Consider the following 14783-nt stretch of genomic DNA (forward strand, 5'->3'; position numbering starts at 1 on the left):
GTAGACTGTGATGAAAAGAAGAAGAAGAAAAACTACAAACTTAGTACATTAATATGAGGACGTAAATAGGAGTAATCTTACAAACACCATAAATATTAAATAAAATCATTAACATAACATTATTAATTAAGAAGTTTTAATCTTCGTAATCAGTAGACTCATCAGAAGTTAGATTAAGTTCTTCAATTCCCCCTTTTTTTTGTTACCGTTCACGTACGAATTGGAACCATGCTTCTGGGTCTCCATCATCTATGTTTTTTTCTTGGTCATTTGTCTGAGTCGGTGGGATATTCGAGCTGGAAGCAACAACATCCTCAATGGTACGAGCAAGGTCGAGATATTCGAACTCTACAAACAAATCGACATTAAACAAAGAATAATAGAAATATGTCTCAATCATGCCAGCAAGGTCTATATCATCGCTTAGATGAAACCTCGAGCATGATACTAGAAATTTATAATATATGAAAGGCACTCTTTTACTACTTCCGAGTAGAACTCTTGTTTCTATACTGGACTTCAACTCGTGTAGTTGGATATTTTTTAGGAAACACATGGTTGTAGATTTACAACCGTAAAAAACAGTAGCACAAAGAGTTGACATGTTCGAAAAAACTCAAGTTTTGGAAGTGAAAGATTGAATGTGTTATAGTTTTTTTTGGCTTCAATATTAGAGTTAAATGGCTTTCAACTCACACATATTAATAGTTGTTGAAGATGTTAATGTACCATTATTTCACCCGTTTTATGAACAATTACTTGAATTATGCATTGAATGACCCCTGAAAAGTAGCTGAAACGGTGCATTATTGCTGCAATAAATGAGCTCTGAAAAGTAGATGAAACAGTGAATAATTTGGCATGGTTAAAATACACGCTTTTTATGATTTGAAGTGAAAATTCAACACTGAAAAGTTTTCTGATTTAAGTTGATATATAATTGAGAAGTTACTGAAGATGATAATGCAACACTATTTGCACTTATTTTATGAATAGTTTTTTAATTCTGCATTAAATGGCCTCCAAAAAGTATCTGAAATGGTGCATTATTTCTACAATAAATAACCTCTAAAAAGTAGTTAAAACGGTGCATTAATTGAGCACAAAAAGTAGTTAAAGCAATGAATAATTTGGCCTGGTTAATATACACAATTTTTATGATTTGAAGTGACAATTCAACATTGAAAAGTTTTCTGATTTGAGTTGATATATCGCTGAGAAGTTGTAGAAAATGATAATGCAACACTATTTTCACCTATTTTCTTAACAGTTGCTTCAATTATGCATTAAATGACCTATGAAAAGTAGCTAAAACGGTGCATTAATTGAGCACCGAAAAGTAGCTGAAGCAGTGAATAATTTGGCCTGATTAAAATACATGTTTTTTTATGATTTGAAGTGACAATTTAACACTGAAAAGTTTTCTGATTTGAGTTGATATATCACTGAGAAGTTGCAGAAAATGATAATGTAGCACTATTTTCACCCAATTTCTGAACAATTGCTTTAATTATGCATTAAATAACCTTTGAAAAGTAGTTGAAATAGTGCATTGTTGCTGCACTAAATGACCTCTGAAAAGTAGCTGAAAGATTGAAGATTGAGATGATATTTCACTGGAGAGTTGTTGGATAGTAATTAATCAGGGGTCATATTTGTTTGAAATTGGCTTACTTCTGATGAATCTTCATAAGTCTTGATATTTGCTGCAATTGTTTTGAACAAACAAAATTCAATCTCTCTGTGAAACTATGGCAAACAAGTTTTTCGCAATCGTCCAACCAAATGGCCAAGTTGTTGAAGTTGATTGGGTTCAGTTCATGTCATAGAGGAGTCCCGTGAACATGATGTTAGGCAAATGTAACTCATGGGCAAATGAAGATGAAAATCAAAAACAAAATCAGAGCTTCTGTTTTAAGTTTGAGAAATTGACACATCATTTCAGAGACTCCACTGAAATATGGAGCAATCGTGCTCAATGACGATGATGATGTAGTTGTTATGGTTGATCTTCATTAATCTTCTAGTAATCAGATGATTCAAATTATTAGAAAAACTGTAGATGTTCCTACTTCCTCAATTGTTGTACCGGTGACCGCAGAAGCAAGACCATCAGAAGATGTAGATAACCTCTGTTGCAACCATCTTTCAAGTGGGCCCGGAATTGAGCTTCGACTTGAAAAAAATGTTAGAGTCGCCACCGATCATTTAAAAATAATATTTAGGTTGATCAGACACCATCTTACCATATCTGCGTTTTACCATAAATATGTTGGATTCGGGAGTCGGTTACAGTCAATGAATGATTAGCACCCTTGAACTGCCCTTTCGGTACCATTTAATTTTTCGATTGTCTTAATTGCGAAAATTGAAATTAAAATTTAAATACTCGATTCAAATTACTTATCTTTGATTAGTTAAAATTATCCTTAAAAAGTAAAAAAAAAATGTTAGATTAAAAGATAAATATTAAATAAATCGAAGAGAGAGATAAAGAAAAAAATAAATAAATAAAAAATTGGGAAAATAAAAAAAAATTAAGAAAAATAATAAAACAAAATACAGAAAATGTTCAATCTTGAAAATAATAAAATAAAATAGTATAAAATAAATATATATATATATATATACAATGTTTTTATAGAAAGGAATAAATAAAAATGAAACAAAACATATTAAAATTAAAAGTTATAAAAAAACATTAAAGGATCAAATTGTAACCAATCAAAATTTTATGGATCAAATTGATGCTAAAAGAAGAACTGCAAGAGAAAAAATAAAAATTGGGGGGTTAATTTGAAAAATACAAAAAATATAAAAAGGATTAAAGTGAATAAATCAAAAATTCTAAGGCAAAATTGAAATATGTGACCAAAAGGAATTACATATCAAAGTAGCAGGAACGACGAAAAGGATTTAAAAATCCTCTAATTACATAGAGGTTCCTGGTATATAAATACCCAAAAAAATGAATTCCCATTTCATTTTAACCATTTCCCACAAAATTTTATCTTCCCCACCTGATAAAACCTCTCAACCAATCCCTCTCCAGTCAAAGGTTGATCCCCCTCCGACGGGGCCCTCTGCCACCAGCTGCCGTGCCAAAAATCACTCCGGCCACCACCCATGGTGGTCGGAGACCTACACACTACCCCTTCGAAAGCCCTCAACAACGAGAATCCGAAACCAAAGCCCAAAACTTCAAAATCCCCCTAAATCGGTGTAGATTTAAAAAAGTACCTTCGGTTTCTATCTTTTCCGACGAGCCCTTTCAGCTTTTGGTAGCCGTTCCTTTCCTGAGCCAAGATCGAGGATTTCTTCTGTTTGTTTGTGTGGTCTTTCGTTGTATACTTGCTGTTGGGTTTTGTTATTTTTGGCTTGATCTCTTGTATGTTTGTCACTCGGTTTTTTGTTTGCTCCGGTGTTTGGTTGCTCTCTTGTTGTTGGTTCTGTGTTCTCTGTTTGACAGATTTTGTGGGGTACCCCACCACCGGTGTTCGTTGCTTCCGCCATTAACTGGTTGTTCCCGCTATCATTAGGTAGTTCGGTCATTCGGGCAACCGGTCATCCCGGGATGGTTCAGTCCCGGGGATCTGTCAGTTGGTAACCACGTTGTTCCTATTGCTCCTTGGAACGCTGAGATCATTTTCTGGCCGTTGGATTGGGCCATATCCAACGATCCAAATATGGATGCGTGTGATGATATTTGAGGGTTAAACAAACCCTAGCTCTCTTGTAATTCTGTTCGTTAATCCCCATCTTGATTTGACGGTTGTAGGCTATGCGACGTTGGGACTAAATGGTGAAATCCTAGTCCTCTGCTGGATCAGGCAGACGAGCTTAGGCCCTTGGATTTGGATCTGGACTTGAAATGGACCTAAAACGAAAATAAAAATAAATAAATAAATAATAATAATAAAATTAATAATATATTAATAAAATAAATAATATTAATATAAAAATCATTTTTAAAACTATATATTATATATGCTTTTAAAAATTATTTTCAAAACCATATAATATATGTATATATATATATTCAAAAATCATTTTTAAAACTATATAATATATATTTTCAAAACTATATATTATATACATTTTCAAAAAATATTTCAAAAACTATATATTATATATATTTTCAAAACGTTTTCAAAAACTATATATTATATACGTTTTCAAAATGTTTTCAAAAACTATATATTATATATATTTTTGAATACCATTTTTAAAATTATATAATATATATTTTCTAAAATCATTTTTTTTTAAAATATATATTATATTTTTCAAAAAACTGTTTTCTAAAAACTATGTATTAAATTTTTCAAAAATATTTTCAAAAATTATACTAAAAAAACTCTGGACGAAAATAAGTGTCTACAGCTGCCCTTCTTTATCCTTTTTTCGTGTAACGAAAAATAGGACAAAGATACAATGACACAAATTTTTGTTCAGTATGAAAGGGTCCTTGAGTCTAATATCCTCCCTTGTGGAGTTGAAAATTGACTCTGATATTGTAATTAGGAATAACTCCATGTTAAACTAAGTTGCGGATGACTCCTCCATCGCGAAGTTGAGTCAGTCTTGAAATGATATCCTTCTTCATGAAATTGAAATCAAAATTTGAATCGGAAGGTGACTTCTTGTTGCCAAATCATAGTCAATCTTAGTCTTCATCTTGGTTTAAAGATCCTAGGTTTAAAAATTCGATTGGAAAGTAATTCTTCAACACTACCATGTGGTTGATAGGCCCTCGAGCTGAATGGAATCGAACTCGAAAGTTTTCGTTGACATATATCTTTTCTTGACTTAAGCTATGTTGTACTAAGCTGAGAAATTGCCCCAGATCTTCCTCTTGACTTAAAGATATCGGTTTAAACTTCAACCGGAAAGTAGTTCCTCGCTGCTACCATGCGGTTGATATGTCATCTAGCTAAATGGAATCGAACTTGACAGTTTTTTTTATAGATAACCTTTCTCGCCTTGAGCTATGCTGTAAATTTGATATGCCCTTGAGTTGAATGAAATCAAACTCGAAGGTTTTTGTTGACATATAGATTTTCTCGACTTAAGCTATGCTGTAAATTTGATATGCCATTGAGCTGAATAAAATCAAACTCGAAGGTTTTTGTTGACAGATAACCCTTCTCGTCTTGAGCTATGCTGTAAATTTGATATGCCCTTGAGCTGAATGTAATCAAACTTGAAGGTTTTGTTGACAGATAGCTCTTCTCACCTTGAGTTATGCTGTAAATTTGATATGCCCTTGAGCTGAATGTAATCGAACTCAAAGGTTTTTGTCGATAGATAACCAGTCTCGCCTTGGGCTATACTATAAATTTGATATGCTCTTGAGCTGAATGGAATTGAACTCGAAGTTTTTTGTTGACAGATAACCCTTTTTTCCTTGAGTTCTACCGTAATAGATTGAAAGGTAACCCCCTATTATTACAGATGACTCATTTGCTGTTAAAAAAAGTCAATCCACTTGAGCATGATATCATTCATCGTGAAGATGAAATCGTGGATGGCTTCTTTTGAGCTTTGAGTTAGATATCCTCCGTTGTGAAGTTGAAATACAATCTCGAGTTGTAGTGCTTCGCCAAATTGGTTTTGGGTTGGATATCTTTCGTTGTGAAATTGAAATCCAATCTTGTATAAGTTGCGTCATTTCGAGTTCGATGTCTTTAGCTGTGAAGTTGAAATCTAGCTCGACCTCTGAACTGGAAATTTATTTGTTGACAGACAGTTTATCTCGACTTAAGTTGTTCTGTAAATTTCCTTTAAATGAAGGATGGCCTCCCTTCGCGGGTCTAAGCCGATCATAAATCTTTAGATGACCCTCCTTCACGAGAAAGCCAAGTGATATATTCTGTCAACCGGATATCATCCGTCATGGAGTTGAAATCTGGCTTGAAAACGTTAACTGAAAACTAGCCACTCGTCGATAAGTTAAGCTGAACAAGATCCGTTCTAAATTGGCTCTCGAACCCGTCTGAAGTTGATTCTAAGATCTGTCGATCTTTCAATATGTCAAGTTGGTATATCTTATCACCGTTGAGTTAAGCAACCACCATCGATTTTCGAAGGTACTTTTGAATCGAGTATCCTTCGTCTTGAAGTTGAAACTTGATTCTAAAGCTGCAAAAATTATGTATGCGAAAAAAATGATAAATGTGATGCTCTTAAATATGTCTAAGATGTATGCAACATGAATTAGCTCTTGTTTATCTCCTGGATGGAGCCTCATTTTTGTATGCTAGTTTCGTCCTTGGAATCGATCATGCACCATTTTCTTCTCGGGTTATTGACAATGTCACAAGTTCTATCTAAGCACTTGGAGTATTTGCTTTCAAGAATGTGAAATGTCTCATTATTCTGGCATTGTTTACTCTTTCTTCAATAAAAGCAAAATGAGCCTCAACAGCTTCAAGTACTTTTCACATTTGAGACTGTCATGTTTGAAAATGTTTTTCTCATTTATTTTATATTATTAAAAAATGGATATGAGAATATAAGATTTTTGCAAAATATTGCCCCTTAATTCAGGCTCACAATCGAATCAAATTATAAACATGAGCTCACAGAAAATCAAAAGAATCAATAACTCTTTAATGCTTTCAGAGTTGTAGCTCTTTGACAAATATCCAAATTGATGAGTTGGCTTCAAGTTGGCTTCCTATTTCTTAAGGTTTCGACCACCAAAATGTCATTTCTTTCTTGGTTATTTTTGAACATTGCAACATGCCCCTCTTTTTTAGCTTCGTATTTTAATCGGATACAGACAAAATGACGCAACTAGCATAATCAATTACTAGACCTTCTATTTCGGTTCTCTAAAATCTTTCATTTTTTCAAGCTTCGTAGACTTCTCTAACAAAGGCAGCGTAGAAACATTGGTCTAAAAATTAAATTCCTGAGTGCTCGTGTGAAATTGACTATAACAGGTGTTCCTTAACTCCCTTAGTCCATCATTACCGAAAACTCCTTGTTTAGATAAATTTGGTTTAATTTTCCATTGTCTGACTAGCTGAATCTACCTTTATTTTAATTTGCCTTTATCAGGCTAGCTGAAGGATTCATCTCATCACAAAGTCTTCAACTTTACAATTGCAATGGAGCAAACACTGAATTGCCAAGTACTCGAGCAATATCATGGTTTGAATGCAATCTATTCATAAAGCCATGGGTTTTGAGTTTCCTCTATAACTAATTGCCTTAGGGAATAGCTCAACTTTATTGTATACATATATAATTATATTCGGGGTATACAGATTCAATTTCTTAAGTTTGTCAAGAAGAACTTGTTATAGTCTAGGTGTTGTTGAAAGTCAAAAATCTTATCTTTAGAGTTCAATTTCCAAGCAACTAACCTAAACTAGATTCACCTACTCGACTATTTCATCTGTAATGATCATCATCATCATCATTGATCATCATTAACAAAAGTATGATCTAGTCAGTTTTATAAGATGCCCCATATTGTCCGCTCCTATACATACCTGAATACCAAGCCTCTTGTTCATTCTCTTATGAGAGGAGAAGGCTATATCGGTTCTTGTAAGATGAGGGTATGGTGTTCGAGCGTATCTTCTGAGGTAAGGTTAAGGGTCATTATTTTACCAATTTTTAATCATTTCACTTTGTCAAAAATCTGTAACTCTGAATCATTTCCGGAGTTTTTAATTCAGTTGATATTCAAAGAATTTCAAGTCTGGAAATTTGATTTATTGCTCGTCATCTTTAAAGTAGCATAAATTCATTTAAAATATCCTTAAAAACTGAGAAAATATGAAAAACAAATTCAAACCAAATGTTGTAAATGGAATAAAGCTTCATGATGGAACGAAATGATCTTCTTCCTTATTAGGATGCCCCCGAGTTATTGAAGTCGATCTAATTCTTGTTACACATCTTCTGCACGATTTTCTTGAATGCGAAATAGTTCTCAATAGTGTGCCCTGGGACACCGTCATGATATTCATAATGAGCATTCTCATCATACCACCGAAGGATATGGGGGCTTCATGGGTTCTACCGGGTATGGTGACACTACGTATGTGTCAAAAAGTTGTTTATATTGTTCTTTGTAGGTTATAGGAATAGGGTCGAAATGTTCCTTTTCCTTCCTAGGTTCTCTTGAATCTTGTCTAGAAGTACCTGACGGTACAACTGCAATTTATTTTTGGTTGAAGATTGTAACACCTTTACTGGCATTGTAGGTATTGATGTTATTAATCTCTCTATCTCTCTTCTTCATATGAGGTTTCTTACTGGTCTCTCATTCCTCGATCTTGCCTTGCTTTATAGCCATTTCTACTATCTCCCCGGCCATGACTAAGTCAAAAATATTTTCAAATGTGATTGCAACCAGGTGCCCAAAGTAAGGAGCTTTCAGTGTTTGCATGAATAGCTTCCTGGTTTCCTTCTCATCCAAGGGTGGATGAACTTGCATAGCTAAATCCCTCAATTTCTGTGCATATTGTCTGAAACTTTCGTTATGCTTTTTCTCCATACTTTGCAACATAACTCGATATGGTCTCATATCATTAGCATGTTTGTATTGTTCTAGAAATGACTTGGCTAAATCTTTCCTAGTCTTGATATGGGATCGGTTTAGCTGGTTGTACCACCGGATGAATGAACTAGACAAACTCTCCTGGAAGTAATGAATCAGGAGTTGGTCATTTCTTACATATCCTGTCATCTTTCGACAGAACATGGTAATGTGAGCAGAATGGCAACTATTTCCATCGAACTTCTCAAATTCCATGGAATTGAATTTCGAAGGAAGAACCAAGTCTGGGACTAAAATGAGTTCCACGGCATCGACTCCATAGTAGTCATGGTCTCCTTTAACCACCTTCATTTGTTCATCCAATTGTTTGATTTTCTCATTCGTCTTCTTTGCCTTGTCCTCTTCGTCCAAATCTGGTATATGGCAATCATCCGGATTATTCTCAGGGTTGGATACAAAAGTATGTACCTTTACAACAGATGAGACTTTCACTTTTGCAGTAATGAGTCCCCTTGTAGTCCTGGTAAAATTCCAGGTGAGATAACCAACTGCGGGGTAGGTGGCATAGTTACCCCTTCCGATGAATCTACCCTAGGCGTACTTGCCTGATGTAAGCCAGCTAACTTGGCAACAATCTGATCGACCAATGACTCTTGGCTCTTAGTGATTGTATCCAATGTACTTTGATTATTCTGGCTTATATTTTCTTCTAACTCCCTCTACAACCTCAACATGTTCTCTTCGAGTTGAGCAATTTTGGCTTCCATATTCTTCTTCTTTGAGCGAGTGTTATGAGGATGAGGTGTGTCCAATGCTTGGGGTCGTATGTCCAGTATTTTTCCCTTTTTTGAAGAGACATTTTTTTGTTAGTTAATGAGAATGTAAAGAAATAAAAATAACAAAATGTAAAATACGTTTGAATGCATAATGCATGAAATGTTTGAGGCATTGATCCAAAAACGCGTATGTTATAAATAATATTTATTGGGGACAAAAGTGTTATTTCTTAAGAGACAAAAAAATTTAAAGGTGTATTTTGACTAAGTCCTCTAGACCTCGAACAGCTTCTAACAGGTTGACTAGTCTTCTGCCTTCGTTTGTCGCTGGTTGAATACCCTGTTGATCCACTCCGACTTCTCTGGCTAAACCGTACAAATGTTAAGCTGCTCGAATGACTACATTCTTGAGTTTCACTCTTTGTTGAGCCTGTTCCCTAACAGAAACACCATTGGAGCCCTCCATCGATAGGAACTATATAGAGCTCATTTGCTCGTTTCTTGAATTTGTCAACAATGGCTTCCAATTCAGCTACCATTTTGTCATCATGTTCTTGTTGTTTTTAAGGGACATCTCCAAATCAACTACCTTTTTCTCATCTGCCCCTACAATTTTTGCCAACCTATTTTTGAAAAGTTGACTTTTGATGTGCTTGGTGTAAACTCGGTCCATTCTGAGTCCTTCACCATGCATCAAAGTGGTACTCTTCGATTGTGGGCACCACATTTTCTTGATTGAGTGGGACACATAGTTGTCTGGTAGATTGTCTTCTGTATTTTTCATCTCTTATATTACAACCCCTTTGTCCATTAATAAATTTTTTTTACATTTAACGAACACATTTTTGTGGATCAACACCTCTTTTGTAACATCCTCAATACCGGGTTAGTGATTAAATTATAAAATTTAAGAAGTTTGTGACTAAATTAGAATAATTGAATAGTTCAAGTACTTATATGGGAAATGTTGTGTAGGATCAAATTATAAAGAAGGAGGAATTCAAGGATAAAATGGTAATTGGCAAGAAATAATTAAATTGTTATGGTTATATATAACCCACGAGGAATGAAGAGGGGAGCACACAAAAGTTTTCAGAGTTCTCTTCTTCTTCATCTTCCTTCATACGTGAGAACCAAGCCAAAGGTGAGATTTCTTGTTAGTTAATTTGTTGATGAATTTAAGGTTGGTTTATGATCATTAGATGATAACTAAGCTTAAGGAAAGCTTAAGTTATCTTAAAATCAAAAGATGATGGAGTTAGGAGAGATTAAAGATTAGGAGTTCTTGAATGAAATTTCGGAATAGAGTTCATAGCTAGAATTGGAAGTTAAATTTGACTTTTTATCAATCTAATTAAGACATATAAAGTGTTAGAATTGGAATTAAAGCATGTTGCAAAGTTGGTGTAATTCTTGAAGTACATATGGAAGATAGGATTTTGAGGTTAAAGAGGTGATTAATGAGTAGAAATGAGTTTGAGTATGAGTAAGTGAGTTAGGAATATGTTAAGGGATGAAATATGAAGTGTTTGAGTTGAAATGAAGTGATTTTCGTGCTTAAAATGTGATTTTCTGGGCTAGGGTATCAGTACCCATTCAACAGGTACTGATACCTCAAGAGTAAAATTAAGGAATATATTCAAAGGGTATCGATACCTTAAGGAATGTATTGATTCCCCCTTGAAACGAAAAATTTCGAATGTAATTTGGGTATCGATACCTAGGCAGTGTACTGATACCCTAGTTGAGGGATGTATCGATACCCTATAGAGGATATATATACCTACTTTATATAAGAAATGAAATTTGCCTTTCCTTTAGTCTAAGAAATGAAAATTAGTATCAATTAGAATATTGATATGGATCCATGTATGATTATGTAGATATTGAACATAACTGTGTTCCGGAACAATCGAAGAATTAGAAACGGTCGAGAGAGAGAAAGTGCTAGAATCAAGCAAGGCTAAGGTGAGTGCATACCCTAGATAAAATTGATTGGAGATAAGACTCGCGATAAATCTATCTCTTATAGTTGAATTTATGATTTTATATTCATGTACATGCATATATATATATATATATATATATATATATATATATATATATTATTGTTATAGTAATTTCATGCATAATTCATCCATGTTTTAATATGATATTATATGAATGAATGACATTATAAGAGAATCAATCCAGGTATGTGAAATAATGGAAGTGATCATATGTGTGCATGTGAAGTGAATTATGTGTTTATATGAAAAGTGATAAAATAGATATGAAAATGAGAAATGTATTCATATTTAAGCCCATGTTATTTAATATGAGAGCGGTAGGTATAATTGGATGCCAAGAGTCAAGGGATTATCAGTGGTCATTTGGGACATAGTAGTCCTTTCGGGACATAGTGGTCCTTCGAGACATAGTAGTCATTCGGGATAATTATTCAGTACCCCTAGTGGGAATTTATTCGAGCTGTGGTGACATCATTCGTGCACAACCTCAGTGTACTCACGTACCTTCTGTTCTCAATAATGTACATGGGCATTCAAAGACAAATTGAATGAAAATTATTATAAGAAGTTAAAGTTCACTTGTGCATATCATAATTTTATATGTAATATTTTATTTAATACATGCACATTGCAATGTCATCATGGATTGTTAGTAGTTCATATTCATGAATCTATTGTTATATGTTTATTTCATGCCTCACTAAGTCTGTGACTTAGCGTGTAAGTGATTTACACGTAGGTACCAAGAAACAAGAAGATCAGAAATAGGAGTGGCAATGAGAGCATCACTACTAGAAGACCAGATCAGAAGTAATTAGCAAAGTATGTGTTTTGTTGTAGTTAGTGTGTTGGCATGTAAACAATTTGTTAATTACGAATGCTCTGGTCGATTTTGTATTATTCTGGTCAAACTTTTTTAAGTTAACAACTTTTATTGTAATGAAAGATCAAAATTTCCTTTATTTTCTTTAAGAGTCAAAGTTTGAAAAGTCAATGTGACACCTCAGACTCATATCCGGGTCGGGTACGGGTTGGTGTTACATCTTTTGAATGATGTAAATGATAAAAGTAAAATGAAAGAGAAAAAAAAATGAAAGGAATGAGTTAGTGAGGTAAGGATAATAATCAACACAATAGTGAAAATAAAAAGTCCTACCCAACATGATATCTAACCAACATGCTTTACCCATACATGTTTTCTATCCCGCATGCTAATTTTAAGCAAATCCTAACTGCATATTTTCTAGTTCGCATGCTTTGAGCAGAAAGTAAAATAAGAGATAATTCAAGCATTCTAGGTTTTGAAATAGAGTTTCAGGGTGGGCTCTAATTCATTGTAGTCTCCCGATTTAGGTTCTAAAGAAGGGTACCCGAGTTTTTCTTGCTGGTGCCTCCTTGGGCTTGTCAGGCCCTTAGCCCTAAGCCCATTACAAGTTTATGTGGACCAAGTTAAACTCAGGAGGATACATTCCCTTATGTCTATGTGGAGAATAAATTCACACAAAGACACAAGGTATATGAATCTCGAAGGTTAATTGCTAGGCCTATGCGGAGAATAAATTCTCACGAATGTGTCACTTTCACCTCCACTTAAAAGGGTTTGGAGCTCGGGTATAGAGCTTGAGATAAATAATTAGAATTAAATAAATAAACTAAAATTTAAATTTATTATTTTCGCTTAAAAAGACAACAGAAAATTAATTCTGGCCTGACTCACTTACCCGTCCCCAGTAGAGCCGCCATGCTGTCGCAACCGTCTTTCGGGTGGGCCCAAAATTGGGCTTTGACTTGAAAAAATGTTAGAGTCGCCACCGATCATTTAAAAACAATATTTAGGTTGATCGGACACCATATCACCTGATCTTCGTTTTACCAGAAATATGTCGGATTCGGGAGTCGGTTACAACCAATGAAGGATTAGCACCCTTGAAATGCCCTTTCGGTACCATTTAATTTGCCGGTTGTCTTAATTGCGAAAATTGAAATTTAAATTAAAATTAAAATACTCGATTCAAATTACTTACCTTTGATTAATTAAAATTGTCCCTAAAAAAGTCAAAAATGTTATATTAAAAGATAAATATTAAATAAATCAAAGAGAGAGAAAGAAAGAAAAAATAAATAGAAAAATTGAGAAAATAATAAAAAATGTTAAGAAAAATAATAAAAATTTAAAAATGCAGAAAACATTCAGTCTTGAAAATAATAAAATAAAAGAGTATAAAAGAATATATATATATATATATATATATATATATATAAAGAAAAGAATAAATAAATAAAAATGAAACAAAATATATTAAAATTAAAAGCAATAAAAAACATAAAAAAATTAAAGGATTAAATTGCAACCAATCAAAATTTTATGGATCAAATTGATGCTAAAAAAAGAACTGCAATAAAAAAACAAAAATTCGGGGTTAATTTGCAAAATACAAAAAATATAAAAATGGATTAAATTGAATAAACCAAAAATTCGAAGGCAAAATTGAAATAGGTGACTAAAACGAATTACATATCAAAGTTGTAGGGACGGCGAAAAGGATTTAAAAATCATCTAATTACACAGAGGTCTCTGGTATATAAATACCCAAAAAAACCTCTCAACCAATCCCTCTCTGGCCAAAGGTCGATCCCCCTACGACGGGGCCCTCCGCCGTGCCGAAAATCGCTCTGGCCACCACCCACGGTGGTCGGAGACCTACAAACTACCCCTTTGAAAGCCCTCAACAACGAGAATCTAAAACCAAAGCCCACAACTTCAAAATCCCCCCAAATCGGCGTAGATCTAAAAAAGTACCTTCGGTTTCTACCTTTTCTAACGAGTCCATTCAGCTTCCGACGGTCGTTTCTTTTTTGAGCCAAGATCAGGGATTTCTTCTGTTTGTTTGTATGGTTTTTCGTTGTATATTTGTTGTTGTGTTTTGTTATTTTTGGCTTGGTCTCTTGTATGTTTGTCACTCGGTTGTTTGGTTGCTCTCTCATTGTTGGTTCTATGTTCTCTATTTGCCAGATTTGGTGGGGTATTTATACCCTACCACTGGTGTTCGTTACTTCCGCCCTCAACGGATTGTACCCGCTATCATCGAACCATTCGGCCATTCGTGCGACCGGTCATCCTGGGATGGTTCAGTACCGGGGATCTTGGCCGGTTGGTAACGATGTTATTCCTATTGCTCCTTGGAACGCTGAGATCATTTTCTGGCCGTTGGATTGGGTCAAATCCAACAGTCCAGATCTGGCTGCGTGACAACTGTCGTTTTCGATGTCAAAATAATACTTTTTTCTCAATTAATCAATAAGAAAATGCGAGTATAGAGAAATAAGGGTCGAATTCTTAGGGACTTATAAAATCACAAATTTATGTTTGAATGGTTCTAGCCAAGCGTGAATAGAAAAAAGGGGGGTTTGTAGTATGGGATTTAAATAGTAATAAAAATGTTTAAATAAAATAAAAACAATTAAAGTAAAAATAAGATG

The sequence above is a fragment of the Hibiscus syriacus genome, unplaced genomic scaffold (assembly GCF_006381635.1).
Source record: "Hibiscus syriacus cultivar Baekdansim isolate YM2019G1 unplaced genomic scaffold, ASM638163v2 tig00111810_pilon, whole genome shotgun sequence".
Taxonomy (NCBI): domain Eukaryota; kingdom Viridiplantae; phylum Streptophyta; class Magnoliopsida; order Malvales; family Malvaceae; genus Hibiscus; species Hibiscus syriacus.